This window comes from Crocodylus siamensis, chromosome 3 (assembly GCF_052110815.1).
Source record: "Crocodylus siamensis isolate JL-2025a chromosome 3, ASM5211081v1, whole genome shotgun sequence".
NCBI classification, from domain to species: Eukaryota; Metazoa; Chordata; order Crocodylia; family Crocodylidae; genus Crocodylus; species Crocodylus siamensis.
The window spans coordinates 16,207,765-16,220,640 of record NC_143397.1 but is presented as its reverse complement, the minus strand read 5'-3'; the positions used below and the strand labels follow the sequence as shown (position 1 = coordinate 16,220,640).

The following is a 12,876-nucleotide window of genomic DNA, read 5'->3' as shown; positions in this document are numbered from 1 at the left end:
CTTGCGGCCCCTGACTGGACATAGGTCTAAAACAGAGATGTATACATCTTTAAAGTAAAAAAGTAAGGCACCTCTATAAGCCTAGAGATTTTCAGGTTTACAGTGTTAGATTTCAACACTAAAGGCATTTTTACACATACCCTGGGGGTGAGGGGGGAGTGGAGCTGCTCTAAATAGAGCAGGGGTGGCAAGTGGGCAGAGCATGGGGGCGAGGGGTAGCAAGCAGCCGGAGCACGGAGTGGGGGGTGAGGGGGGCACAAGTGGCTGGAGCACAAAGCCAGCAGTGTGGGGCAGCCTCACAGAGTAGTGATGCTCTCAGGGTCCGTACGGCATTGTCCGCGGGACCCACAAAGCATGGAGCCTGGAGCGGTTGCTCCGATTTGTACCCCATGGGACAGCTCTGGTGGTGAGGCTCGTTAAACCAGTCCCACCACCATTTTGAAGTGCAGAGACACTGATACATGAGATGCAGAGACTGCCGGAGGCACACTAATTAGCACACTCCAACAAACTTGATTAATCAAGTCTGCTTGAATGCTCAGTAATTACAGCGTGTTGGAGCTGCCTCCCTACATGTCTACAGGCACCCTTACATTTCATCTCAGCCTTTTAAAATGTTTATTTGTCCATAGGCTCATTCAAAAATCCCACTCACAAAAATAAAGTATCATGTTGCATCTGAAACTGATAATGAACTTTTTTTCAGTCGCAACAGAGCTAATCAATGCATAGATAATAAATATTGAAAGAGACCTATTTGGGAGGCAAAGCCCTTAGTTGTATTCAGTTGTAATTGTTTCTCTTCTAGTTCAGTGGGAGTTTACCTGTGTTAGAAAAAAACGAGGGCCTGAAGTTAGAAGCTGTTCGATACAACTAAAATCCAGCACCCCTTGAATTTATAAACAGACAAACGAAGATGCGATTGTAGCATTAGCAGGCACTGATGTATTATCCTAATATCGATCAAACTAAGTTGGAGAACATGGCAGCAGCGATGATGATATGGCATAGGTATCCATTAGGGCTAACCTCATGGTCCCTAGAAATCCTGTAGTCTGCCAGCCTATGCTGCACTCTGTTTTATAACATCTTCATTGTTATTGTTACCTAGCTATACTGTCTACTAGCTGCATCAAAGCTAACACAGGATACCTACTAATGCTGCAATCTCACCTTCATTTTGCTGCTTAGATATGCCTCAAAGTTCAAAAAGCACATATTAGATTTCCTCAATTAGACTGAAATGAAGATAATGCAAATACAATTTAAAAGGAGTTCTCTATGCTATTTAATAACTCCAAATTATTTATGTGGTTTGCTGTTTGTTTCAACTTACAGCAGAAAATCAGAAATTCTGCATTACAGTTTCCTCCTACGGCTTTCCTTGGCACTAGCTAGAAAGCTAATCTTCTGCTCAGAAGCATTGAATGATGTTGTCAACTGTATTGGGCAGAAAGTTCTACCAACATTTCAAAGCATTTAAAATAATTCATGTTTAGGTAGGACCCACTTATTAAACTAAAACTGTATCAGGAAGCGGAGCACTCTTTGTACCTACTCAGTCATCAAAATAACTGACTCAGAACCTGCAAGATGCTGAACATTGTGGTTTATAATATGCAAAGCATGTGATGGACTTGATAACTTGTGAGCAATCCCAATTAAACCAATGGAAGATGCTTCATTTTAAGTGCTTCAAGTGAAGCTGGTATCCAGGTTGTAGCCATATTGGTCTAGAAGCAAAAGGAATCAAAACTTGACTTGCAGCAGGAGCAATATGTTTTATTAGACCAAGTAGATATTTGCAAAAAAAAAAATCCATTTTTTTTTGCAATCTTTTGGGCACAGGCAGCCTTTATCAGGCAAAGGAGATTGCAAAGATTATAAAAGTTCTCCTGGATAGAAATGAAAATTCATATTTTACATGAGAGCTGAAAGTGTGGTAGTCTCCTGTTTGCAACCATTCGTTTTGTGCAGATTAGGCTCAGAGAAAAGTTGGACTTTCCTTACCTTCAGCTCTCTTGTGAAATTCGACTTTTCATTTCTACCAATATGAATCTTTGCAATCTCCTATGCCTGATGAAGGGTGCCTGTGCCGAAAAGCTTGCAAATACTTTTTTGGAAATATCTAGTTAGACTAATAAAACATATCAACTCTGCCACCAGTTTTGATTCAAATGAAGCACATATTTAAGTGCTTCTGAGGATCAAGGCCTGATATATGATGTTTTATATATTTCTTGCAAGCTGTAAATTTATGTCAGAGATGATACAAATATGTAATCATATGAGAAAGGATAATTATGTATTAAGTTCTATTGAGAAGCAGGTAGTCATTTATATAACTAATTTATTTCAATGCAGTTTTTTCTTGTTCTAAAATTCGCGAAAGTCTTTTTGATGTCAGGGATAGCTTTGGATTATCACAATGTGGAATCTTACTAACCAGGTATACAGCTCCAGGAGCACAGGCTGCAGACCAAAAAAAAGTATTTTGCTTATAAAATGGCTTCATTTCTCTTTTCCAATTTATTTTATTATTGTTCTGGTACATTTGTGAACATAATAAGGTATTTTTATACAATTACGTTAGATAGATAAGAGTTAAAATAAAATTTCAGAAGCAAACATTGATATCTGAAACTCAATTTTAAAAAAAAATTGTCTCTACTGATAATATATTTAAGCTATTCCATCAGACTTGAATATTTCCATAATAATGAAACATTCAAAATCTGTAACTTATCACTCTGATATAGGTTCATGTCTAGTTTAACAAGTTTTATATTTAAATCTTACAAAATGCAGCAATGAAAAGAAGAAATGTGTGTACTTTCAACCACTATCCATCTGCTGAGTGTTTCTTTAAAATAGGAATTCAGTTTCAATATAAAATGATTACATGAATTAATATTCCACTCTCCCATAGAGAGTTATGCATATTTATCTCTGTTATTAAAACTACCTCCACCAAAGGACCCAGAAGAACTAGTCATTGGCCAAAACACAACGGTGCATGGAGTTGCACCAACTCTGATCAAAAATGCAGTTTCTGACCCAAACGGTTTACAGACTAACCCGTCAGCTGCTCTTCACAAAGCCAGAACTGCTTTTCTTCAAATCTAGTCCTTTTGTGACTCCTGTAATTTCATTTTCTGCTGGCTCTGATCTTCCCTCTTTACTTATTCTAGCTGTTAACTTCTATGTATAGGAATAGTCCCTACAAAATCAATGAAACTTCCCGTATATAACAAATAAAGCCTTTGTATAAGATTTTGGGAGTTGTCAGTTTGACTGCAGTACATCAGTTCAGGTTAGCTACATAAATACTCAGCAACAGGTTGCACTATTACTTTTAGATTATTTCATACATATATGATACCGACAGTGTAGCAGACACTTATATATGAATCATGTCCTTGTCATTTGCTTAATCAAAGCTGAAAGTGAATCTCAGTTCAGAAAAAAATGACTCTAAAAATCAATTTGGAGTATTATTGCAACCTTGCAAAATTCTACTTGTTCATTCATCCAAGGCTACTAAATTCAATTGACAGATTATTAACATTGTTAGCTTTTATTCATTTTCATCAATTATTATGGCAAAAAAGCAGGTGAATGGATTTTGTGTCTGTATTGGTAAATGTTTGTGACAATTTTGGAATGCTATATTAAAAAGATTTCATCATGGTACCAATTTTCTATGATGCTGCTGTTATCTATGGTTTGATGATAACATGTCAAGTAAGATTCATATCAATATTTTTTTCACATCGTAAGTGCCAGTTCTTACATTGGATGGCATTAAGATGGAAAAATGAAAAATCACCATGACACTACAACTTACTTTTTAGATCTGAGCAGGGAAGCAACCCAGGCTTACTGAGTTTCATACTTAACAATTTTAAACATAAGAGAAGGAGCACATGCACACCAGCCAAGAAAGGTCTTAGGCTTTGGCAAATAGAGTATGAAGAGTTTTAGTCTATGCACACTTTCTTTTTCAATATGTGTGCTACCTTCACATCTAGCAATACTGCATTATGTGCATTAGCCACAATTCCATTGTCAAGTATCATATTTAAAATTGCCTAATAGGAGCCACATATTTTTACCGACATAAATATTCTGCTGATTTACCCAGATGTTAACTTCAAGATTTAGTGACTCAAGGTAAATACTGATCAAGGAAAAACCGATACTAGATCTTTAATGTGGAATAATCACATAAGCAATGGCATGTATTCTGAATATGTACCTCAGCATTTTTTTTTCCATTGTGGCTTTTCAAAAGTGTAACTGTATCCAGCTAAATTATGTTTTTAAAAGAGAAGTGAAAGTTTGACGAGTGGTGTTCACTTGTGGTCAGAAGGCACTCACTTGCAAACCGAATGCTGCATGGGTGACATGTCCTCCCTGTGACCAGTCCTGCTGATGGGGGGGAATGGGGGTGCAGCTGCAGCCATCAGCTGGTGCTTGCGGGGGGGGGGGGCCACCGGCACTCCCACCTGCCCCCTCTGTCCATCACCTAAGCAGTGAGCACAGCCAGTCAGGGGGTGCACCGGCACTCTCAGGGGGTGCACGTGCACACCCGTGCACCCCTACACGTTGCCACCATAATGCTGTTTGACGCAGAGCACAGCAGTAGTTCTCAGTGGAAGACCCCTCAAGGAACAGCTGTTCCAACTCCCTCCAGATAATGTTTAGAAGTTTAATTTTAGACAAGATGCGGAAAATTCACCTATTGTGAATTTTCCATATTCTCATGGGGATTTAGTCATTTTCTGCAAATTACATAAAAAGCAACTGTTTTTCTAAGCTGTCCTGAATTAGGGAAGTATCACTGCATGACGTTCTTCTTGTGACATTTCTGAGGCCTTTGACATTGTCTACGCTAGAAAAAGAAAACAGCTTCCTAATTTCAAACATAATGTTGATTACTAATGATACTGAAGTTTTAGAGTAGGGAAACTGGATTTAAGAGTCCAGTTTAGGTCTATTTCTAATCTCTCTCAATTACACCACAGCTAGTTAGGATGCCTTTATGCTCATATATGCATTATACTTTTTCTGGTTTAGGTGCTCGGAAACTGGTCCACACGTGTAACACAACAGAAGTTCAGAGCACATAGATTGTTTTAAAAATGGTGAATCCCAGTCTATGACAGACCTGGATCGATGTAGTATCAAACTTACTTGATTTAGGTTACACTGGTCTATTGAACGTCAGTGCCAGGTCCACTTGTGAATCAGGTTGCTGACTGCCAGTGTCCCAGGGGACTTTGCGAGTCCCTGCTAGTCCCCCATCACAGGGAGCTGTGATTTGGCTGCTTCAGGGCACTTCAGGGCTGCTTCAGGCCCACTCCACCCTGAGCGCTGCATCGGTCAGCCCTGGGTGGGATGGGTGCAGGGAACAATTCTTGAGAGCTGTGGGGAGAAGCAGTGCCATCGGCACACCCTGAATTCCTGGCTGGGCCCAGTGTCCCTCCCCTGTCCTCAGCCCCAGGATTGTGCACTAGAGCAGCTCCAGGAAGGGGTCGAAGGATTTCCCCCTCCCCAAGCCAGCACCGAGTTCCTGGCTGAAGGCACTTCTTCCCATGCAGTTATGGGGCTCCAGTCCCTGGGTAGGGGCAGGCTGCTGCAGCACCTGGTGGGGGGTGATTCAGGCACTGAAACTGGGGAGGAGGCAGTGGGTCCCTGTGCTGGGCTGAGCTGAGCTGGCAGCTGCCCTCCCTCTACCCCTGGAAAACAGACCCACCTGAGCCAAGCCAGCTCAGCCAGCAGCAGTTGGCACTAGCGGCAGGGCTGGGTGGGGGCTCACCCAGCTCCCCAGCATCTCTGCTACCACACTGCAGCTACAATGGTATGGCTGCCCCTGCCTCCAGGTATCGGAGTCCCACGGCTGCATAGGACGAAGGAACCTGGCACTGGCTTTGGGGTGGAGGGGAAGGAAAAATCCTCTGAGCCCCACCCAGAGCTGTTCCAGTACAAGGTCTCCAAGCTCAGGACAGGGAAGGTATATTCTGTGCCCTGCTGCCGTTGGAGTGAAGGCAGATTCACCACCGGGATGAGCTCCCCCCAACTCCTGCACTGCTTCTGTCCTGTCTGGGATGGACCACTGCATCCCCCACCTTGGACAAAACCCAGGGACCCCCATGCAGCCAAGCGGAGGCAAGCGTGCCTCCTACTGCTGGCTGCCTGCAGCTTAGAGCTGCCTGACAGACCATGCCAGGGCAGAGGGGAGAGGCACGTGTCCAACAGGGAAGGAAGGATGGCCCCCACGCAGCTGTGCCCTTGGCAATATCTGGCATGCTAGGAGGTGTGTGGGACAGCCCCCAGGTCTCTGGCTTTGGCCAGCACAGGCAACTGCCTCCCTCCTCCTCCAAAGAATGAATGTTAGCGCTATTCACTCCTGATCCATCTACGCAACTTGGAGAAACCTGCATAGATTGGATCAATTCTGCCTCGGGCTTTTTGAATGTCTGTATTTCGCCATACTGACTTCTCATATGACTAATTCATTTTGTCCCAGAAATTTTCTCTTCTATATAACACAAGAATATTTTGGTGTTACATTTTTAGAGTGAATATTTAGGGGTTATGCACAAAGCTACTATAAAGATGAATGGAAATTGTGCTTAATATAGTACCCATGCAGGAGGAAATACATCATCAATTTTACAAATAAGAAACTTTTAATTGAAACAAGATCCCATAGAAAATAAAATCTCCTAATTTTATACAGTTGAGAATAATGAATATATTTACATTAACATGAGGCTCACACCCCTGTCACAACAGGCAGCTGTGAGAGAAGATTATGTTCCAGTATAAGGGTATTAAATCAAGTTTTACCACTATATTCATTTTGCTTTATCTGAAGTATAATCACTTGATGAAATGAACAGTATACTCATGGTAAAAAAGCAGGATGGAAAAGAATAACTCTGCTTATAATAACTTGAGAACACTATGCCGGCTTAATCTTATGGTCACCCCCATCCTCTCCCCCCCCCCCCCCCCCCCCCCCCCCCCCCCCCCCCCCCCCCCCCCCCCCCCCCCCCCCCCCCCACACACACACACACTTTCTTGTTTAATGCAGTTCTTGTGACAAAAAAATATTTTTCTCATTCTGCCACAGGTAGAATCATATTTGCTTTTTGCTTGGCAACTTTAAGTTACTTAAATTCAGGCACCTTTTTCTTAAATACAAGAACTAGGGGGCACTCACTAAAATGATCAAGAGGAAGATTTAAAACAAACAAAAGGAAGTAATGTTTTTTTGTTCTTTTTGTTTTGTTTTTTTTACACACAGCTCTTAAAACGCAGGAAGTTGTAGAGGCATATTTAATATAACTAGGTTCAAAAAAAGGTTTGACAAATGCATGAAGGACAGGTCCATTGATAGCTACTAAACAGAACATCCCAGGTTGTGTATCCTTTGACATGCCTAAATCGATGGTGGCTGATGTTAGGGAGGACATGCTAGGCATGGATTACACTAGACCTGTCCTGTACTTACTTTCCCTCTAAAGCATCTTCTACTCGCCACTGTCAGAGAAGCTACTGGGCTAGAAAGACCATTGGTCTGACCCAGTTTGGCATTTTTAGGCTTTTACCAATTGAGGTCCAGTTCACAGAGTCAAAAATTACATTATTCATTTAGGCCTTTTAGGGTCGGGACAAACAGATATTTTAGGGGAGAGGGAGCTGCTGCTCAAGAGCACACAACAGCTGTTCCACTCTAACTGTGGCATCTGAATGGTCCTGTACAAGGGAGCTGAATCTCCCGCAATAAAGCACTGCAGAATGGAGCAGACCTAACAGTTGCATTGCAACAGCTTGCATCGGTGTCCTTTTATACCGATAGACTTGTTTCATCTGTCTATAACCTGAGACAACCGTATTAAACAGAAAAATCTTCAAGGTTGGAGGGCGGGGGTCTTTTCGGAAGCGGGGAAATGAGTATTCTCAAAATATCACTCGTATTAGCAATCGCAAAGTCCAAAAAGAACATCATCAAACTGTAATTGATTTACTTATCCATAATTTGGGTTGAATTTCTTCTTCACCATTTTCCCCCTTTTCTCACATTTTATTTAGTTTCTTTTACTTCAGTAAACCACCAGAGCTTTTGACTTATTCTTTCATCACTCAGTGAATACACATGTGATTGTGTCTTTCCCCTTTTCTTAAAATTCCTCATTGGGAGGCAATAAGGAACTGGCAGAAGGCAATAAATAGATTAAGTTTTCAGAAATATCAAAGTTATTATGAAATACAATGGTACTTCTCAGTCATCTCATCAATACCTGTAACTCCAGCCCTACTATAAAACTTCCCAGGTTATTATTTCACTAGAACTAGTCTCTACCAGTCATTTTTACTATTTCTTAGTTACAATATCTTACAATGGCAGGTAAATGCTAGAACAAAAAACAGGCTGTCTGTGGAAGTACTGATAATAACTGGGCCCAGTAATACCTTCAATAATCCCTTCAATATATTTTAATGGATTTTTTTTTTTAATAAATAAATTTTTGTGTTTTACCCAAAGATAAATTCTATTTTACTTTTGTCATCAAAATGATATTCCTGAAAATTAAAATAATCTAAAAATGTATTTTTGATAGCCCAATTATTTTTATATGAGCACCCCATCTCAGTGTCTCATGGAGGGCTGCATTATCTTCCTCATGACCACATTCTCCTCTATTTTATGGACTTCCTAAACAACCTACTTCTCCCATGATACACCTGTCTCTCTTTAGCAAAAGGGCAGACTATTCATGGAAGATGTAGTCCAATCAGGAAGCCCTGTCTAGATAGGAGACAGTGAGCATGAGCCACTTGAACTTCAGTTCTCACAGGGATTCACAACAGTTTCCCCATATCGAGATATTTCAATTAGCAAATGAACTGCTTTGATTTAAAATTCTGTTCTCTTTTTTAACTAAAAACATTAGTCTCTTTCTTCTTCGATTTTTTTTCCTGAAAAACAAACTAAATTTCTGACCAGCTCCAAAATACTAGGAGTGAAGGGAACACAACTAATTAAATTTATTTCTTTTATACTAGAACAGTGACTTGTAAAATTCAGTTCCTGACATTGCAAAGGTAAGGTATGTAAATTTAGTCATGGGAACAGCTGCAATGAATCCATGCAACTATCACCATAATGAACAAGTTAAAAATACACATCACTCCTTACAGGACTGGAGGCTTACGTCTTTGTGGAGATACGTCTTTGAGGAGATTTCTGTAGCGAATGCACTTGAGATTTTGAAGAAAATGTTGTATGAAAAGTATATTGGAAAGAATAAGAAATAATCCCATATCCTTCCTCTAATTTTATTAGTGAAGTTTTCTTTTGTTGGCTAATGAAAGTTTCAGTTGTTGGAGAGGACTGGGCTAAAGAGACCATTGTTCTGACCCAGTATAATTACATATAGCTAGCAAATTGCCCATCAAGAATGATGGTCGGTGGGCAGCAGGGACAGAGCCTCACATCCAGTCCCGCACCACCTCTTCCCCACCTTCCCACCACTCCTTGTCCAACCCTGCTCCACCCCCTGCCCTCCATGTCCAACCCCACTCTACCCCCACCTCCTTCCTGCTGCTTTGGGTCTGGTCCCACTCCTCCCTTCCCCCTCCCCCCCCCCCCGTTTTGGATCCAATCCCTCTCCCTCCCCTCCCCAACACCACTTCAGGGCTGCCCTGCTCCCCCCTCTCCCCACTACCAATTTGGGTCTGACCCCACTCCCCACCGGCACTTTGAGTCCGAGTCAGGGAGATGGTGTGGGGAGAAAAACAGCTCAGCATTGTGTGTTTGGAGAATTCGGTTACTTATCTGAGGCACAATAATTAATACAGTGTCTTTGCACCAACTCTAGTACTAATTTCTGTAGGTGGAGACTTTAAAGCAACATAAAGTATATGGCAGTTGGACATCAGACTCCCTCAAGTACCATTAAAATTCTCATCCATAATTTACATGTTAAAACAAATGGAATGGACACCTTGCTTAGGCCAGAACTAAATTTAATCCCAAGTACCAGCATGGCTAGGAGCAAAGTGGGCTTTATTTTTTTTAAAGCAATCTTATTCACTGACATTACCACACTCTCCGTAAGATGTCATTCTACTTTTATTTTGGGAGTTCTAGATCAAAAAGATCTGTTGTGGACTGTCAGCCAACAGACATTATACCTGGTTTTCTAAGACTCATAGACTGATCTGTATTTTTCATGAGCACACATTACGAAATAAATAACCAAACAAATTATGTAAACACATCATTACATTGTTGATTTATCCATACAAGAGGTCTAGCCTATGCAACAAATGAAACGGGGATTCATTGGGGAATAAAATTTATTATGGAATAATTAAGGAGTGCATCATAAAGCATATATGCAAGGCTTCCAAATGTAGGTTACAAAACCAACTCAGATCATGCTATTTCCTAACTTCTAAATGCTTGACTTTGCAACCTTGTAACACATAAAGGTAATCTTGCTTTCTTTCTTCATCGCCAAAGGCTCTTGCACTCTGAGGGATGTGCTATCAAATCTGTAGCCACAGATTATTTTTCCCTTCATTTCTGTTGCAGTCTTTTGAATTTTAATGAATCCTGTCCACAGTCATGCAGGCAGCATGAGATCGATGCTACAGGGCACAGACCAGTGACAGCTTATTTCATCCATTTTAATAAAACTTTAGTTAGGAATATTCTCAAATATGCGAAAATTTAAATGCCAGAGATTTACTTTTTAAACTTTCTAAAATGGGTAAAGTACTTTCATTAGCCAACAAAACAAAACTTCACTATTAAAATTAGAGGAAGGATATGGGATTATTTCTTATTCTTTCCAATATACTTTTCATACAACATTTTCTTCAAAATCTCAAGTGCATTCACTACAGAAATCTCCACAAAGACTTATCTGATAAGCCTCCAATCCTGTAAGGAGTGATGTGTATAGTTAACTTGGTCATTATGGCGATAGTTGCATGGATTCATTGCAACTCCCATGAGTAAACTTACATACCTTACCTTTGCAATGTCAGGAACTGAATTTTACAAATTACTATTCTACTATAAAAGCAATAAATTTAATTAGTTGTGTTCCCTTCACTCCTAATATTGCATTGTATTTGATGGCAGTAAAATATACATCTGCATATTATTATAGCAATGCTTCTTACCAAGGTTTTTTTCTGTCTCTCATAAAAGAAATATGCCTCTTGTTTGTCATATACAGATGATGATGATCAAAGCAGATTGGAACCAATCCAAAAGCTAGTACTGTTAATAAATCTGTGCAATTATGTGGCACCTTTCAACGGAGAGATCCAAAGGCACTTTACAAACATTAATTTAATTAAGGCTTCTAAAATCCCTGTGTGAATGGTTAGCATTAGCATAACTATGTTGCAGATGAAGAAACTGAGGCACAGAGAGGTTAAATCTGTGGCGGAACCAGGACCAGGATCCAGACAGAATAAGTCATTGTTCTATGAAGCAAAAACTTTTTCACCCGCAAAATCTACTGTTTGAAGAGGAAAGGTTTGTTATTCATGAAAAGCAGAGGTAACATTTTTGTCTACATAGAAAATATTCACTTCAAATTAAAATCAATCAGGCCATTTCTTCACAATCTCCCAGTGAAATGCTAAACTGTATAACAAGCCTTCCACTTTACGGAATTAATATAATATTTTGCATTTTTTCGCCAAACCAGTACCGTATGTCTTGCTTGTCTTAATCAGCTTTGGGCTACCCAGAGTACTCATTAATTTTGAAACTCAGCATTTTTAGTTTCTTTACAGAGGTTATTTTTGTTTAACTAGAGAACTGAGGTTTTCTACATACACAGCATTTTTCAAGTTTATCTTTAATCAGATATTCATTAAAAAGAGTTCACTGTAAAAAAAAAAAAAAGTGCCAGTAGATCTGATGTTTTATATAGTATATTCCACTTCTCCTGCCAGACTTGTTTAAGAAATCATTGGGACATCAATTGATCCCAGTGGGATAAAATAGCAATAGCTAATGCTTAATTAGGAGACTACTGCTGTACACTCTGCTCTGTGAGGATGCACTTGCCCAGGACCCAGTGGTTAAGTGATCTTTCTATTCATTCGGCATTTCATGCATTGAAATACTGAAGACAGGAACTTTTCCCTAACTCACAAACTAAAACTCAACTCTGTATTCCTCTATTTACCAGCTACTTTCTCAAACCCAGGGTGGAACATACCACTTCCCCCCGACCCCCTCCCACATACACCCCCCCCCCCAAAAGATCTATTTCCACAACAGTACAGTAAGTTATGACCTACTCATTTCACTCCCTGCTACTCCTAACATGAGAAATAAGTAGAGAACTGGAAAAAGGATTGGTGGATCCAGTTGGGAGAGCAACCTGAAGCAGAAAGGAATGACTACAAAATGAGAATAAAAGTTTTTCCAAAGAGTCTTATCTGGTCCTATTGCTAAGTAGCCACAAGACTCTCCTTCTTTCTGAAGGCACTGGAAAACCCTAAAAATTAGTCAGTGGTCATATGTGATCTACCTGGCTTCACCTAGTTTCCAAAAGCAGCAAAGGAGTGGATCCATAGAGTTTAAGGCCAGAAAGGACCATTAAGTCATCTAGCTTGACCTCTTGCATATGACATGCCATTAAATTGTACCCCATTGGCCTAGCACTGGGCCTGATAAGTCATGTTTAACTAAAATAACTTCCAGGAAACTATCCAATCTCAATCTCCTTCCTGCGGCCTCTCCAGCTTTTCAACGTTCTTTTTAAAACATGAACAGCAGAACTGGACCGAGTCTCATCATCAATGTGTGCAGAGATAACATCACTTCCA

The 12,876-nt window shown here is 40.3% G+C and overlaps 1 protein-coding gene across 2 annotated transcripts in view; it reads right to left on the bottom strand.

Moving 5' to 3' along the window:
• DCC (DCC netrin 1 receptor) overlaps positions 1 to 12,876 on the bottom strand; it is a 1,013,322-nt gene that overhangs the window by 618,351 nt on the left and 382,095 nt on the right. The window lies entirely within an intron of this gene.